Here is a 3,467-nt window from a genome sequence, read left to right on the forward strand (position 1 = left end):
CCAATTTGGTTACCTATATATTCTGAGTGTAACGACTAATTTATTTATTTATTTTTTTTTTGGTCCTATACATATATATATATATATATATATATATATTTTATCTGTTTGCTTTTAGGATTTGGTTCCACGCCATGTACGTACACATTCTTTATTTCGAGTGGGATTACCATTAGTATTTAACAGTCATCTGCCAGACCCAATTTAAAAACTCAACAACAAATACCAAAACTCATCACTACATTTGCCATATATGTGTATGTATATATATATATATATATATATGTATATATTCATGATTAACCGTGTGTATATATGTATATATATATATATATATATATGATCATTTTACATTAAAATATCTTAGATTTTATAAAATCAAAATATATATTTTAACGTGAGTATATTACATTCATCATGATTTTATTTTAGTAATTATTTTATACTTATTTTGATGTGATAATTGTTATATATAAATGTATATATCCATTTTTAAAGTTTTAACAGATTTTTCTAATATCAAATTTGGAAATTACCTTTACTCTAGGCATGAACAATGGTTAGACTCGTTTGTGACTTTGGGAACAAAATAGTGCTTTTGGATCCTAAAAAAAGTCCAAACTTGAGTAAAATTAATTAAAAACAAAATATTGATTATGGATGTTACGTACATATTCTTATTTGCAACATGATCAAGCGGAGATATCATCTTGAATGTATTGTTGGATTGATTCATCCATATATATATTCGCAATATATATATATAAAACCAACTTTCGACATCAAATTTCAGTAATGATATATATTGACTCCAATGTGTAAATTAAAGAGTCTCCACAGACTGGCAAAGTGACCAGTTGGAAGGATTTGAATATGCTAATTACACTTATTGAGCTCTCTCAATCTCATGCATATATGCGGCTGAAAATAATATATTCTCTACAATCTCCATCGATCATATGCCGGTTGTCTTAGGCAGTTGTCTTTTGTTGAATTAATTAATCTAAAACTTCTCTTCAAAATTGAAACAATTACACTCAAGACATTCATTTTTGGATTTTGATAAAGACATAAATAACGCTACTTGATTTGATAAATAAAATAAAGTTGATTAAATAAGACTTCAAATGGTGCACATTAAGATTTATAAAAGAGCGAGACAAAGGGATTTGACTTTGGTCCTACATTACTAAATCCGAAGAGCTTTTTCTCCCTTCTTTTGTCTTCTAAGAAATCTTCTTCTTCTTTAATTGAAAGTCGAGTGAAGTAGCTAGAATCCATGTTAGATGACCAAATGCTGACAAACATATTTTCAGTATAACCTTAACTACTGTTCCTTTCAAGGCTTTAACATTAACATATATGTTTTTCCAGTACACATGATCTCTCAGTCTAGTCTAAGTCTACCATCTCATTTTCCTCAGCCATATATATATATATATATATATATATATATATGTATATATATGGTGAGATGTCATGAAAGAGGTTGGTGGATGGATGTGAATGGTGACCTCTCAATTATATATGTTAATCAATTGCAGCCCCAGCTGGTCAAGTTACCAAGCAACCAACTGATCATGTTCAACTATTTATATCTATAATCCATTTTCATTTTTGTAATTAATTTATTTTGGTAACCAAAAAGAGCATTCAGTATTATATATGTCAGCAACAATATTATAATTTGCAATAGTCTAAGGAAAAAAAGAAAAAGAAAAGAAAGATGTTAATTTGCAATGATATAATCGAGCTATTAAATACTGACTTGTAAATTGTTGATTGCTTATAGCTTGATGTAAGTAATATGATGAAAAAGCTAAGAAGCGAAGTGACGGAAAAAGCGTTTGCTCTTAGGCAGAATTATAATTGTAATGTTGCCCTGGGATAGTCTCTTTTTTATTATTTTATTTTTGCCTTTTTATTTGAGATCAATTGAGACCGATATATAAATATGTATATATATATATATATATATATATTTAGTAGTGTAGAAAGCAAAGACTTGAAGAAGACACTGTTTGTTGACTAAATTAGTGTTAGATTGGGCATAAAGCTAAGCAAATTGGATTAAGACATTATATTAATTTAATAATTGCAAAAATTATGTAATTGAGTGCCTACAACAACCATAAAATTCATAGTAAGCGTCTGCAAATTGCGCAATCATGCTGATCCATTTATATTCTTGTTCAAAGTTTTGTAAAGAAGAGAAGTGGTTGTGATTTTTAAGTGTGACAGATTAAGATGCGATGCTTGAACGCCAACCCAAGCAAACCAAACATCTCAAATAATTCCCACTCCCAACCACATATGAATGTGATATGATCCATTTTTAGCCACACTTTCAAACCCAGCTAGGCTGCTTCTATTTATTTATTTAATAAATTAAATAATTAATTTAAATTTTATTGCCAACGGGACCCCCCTACGGCAACGCCACTCGCTTCCAATGTCTTAATGGAGCGTTACGTATTTTTCTCCACTAGAGTCACGACACGTCACCGTTTCTTGTGGATTCCATTGGGGTTCTTCTAATCCAAACCAAATGGACGCTATGCTCCCTTCTTTCGCCTGCTTTAGCCTTTTGGTTTTCCTTCTCTGTCGATCTTTTTTTTGGGTTAATTTTGATATCGCCTGTATGTATTCCGTTTCTGTAGCATGCATTTGCACTACAAATATCTTCAGGTGATTTTTTTTTTTTTTTTTGGCTTTTTGTCAGATTTCAATTGACCATTTTGCCCTTATTTTCTACACGCCCAGTAGCTGATTAATTCAACAAAATGCCTTGTATACCCTTTTGGAACCTAGAGGCTTATTATGGTCGACAATCGAACCCGGCCTTACCTGCGCAGCCAGATATGAGTTGGGACTCTTAAGAAATTCACTTGCCTTTAACGGTTACGAATAAATATATTTCTGTTAAGTCTTTTAAATAGAATGAGATTTGGCATCAAAAAATTTTCTTCTATCATTCCTCAACGAAATGAATAGGTTCAAATTACTCTTGTAATATGACAAAATATATATATATATATATATATATGTTCAAATTACTCTTCTATCGTTCCTGTTGATTATTTTTATTTTTATTTTTCCATAATATATATATATATATATATTTGTAGACATAGAAAATCTTTGTATTTGAATTTTTAAAACATTTATTTTTACTATTACCTACAAATGGTAGTTTTATAATTGCAAAGCATTCTTGATAAAATTTTAAAAGCTATTCTGGGTGGCTGGATAGGATGTAATTAACAAAGGTTTCTTCATTTTTAGGATGTTCATTATCATAATTGAATAAGTGAATAGTAAAAATTGGATGAAAACCTGATAATAAGGCAATTTCGTATTAATCTGATAGATAAAATATTAAATGAATGCCCTGCGGTGCTGGCTACCATGAGACGCATTCAGATCAGATGAAAACCCACAGCTTCCTTCATTGTCGGTGATGTGGG

The sequence above is a fragment of the Ziziphus jujuba genome, chromosome 11 (assembly GCF_031755915.1).
Source record: "Ziziphus jujuba cultivar Dongzao chromosome 11, ASM3175591v1".
Taxonomy (NCBI): Eukaryota; Viridiplantae; Streptophyta; class Magnoliopsida; order Rosales; family Rhamnaceae; genus Ziziphus; species Ziziphus jujuba.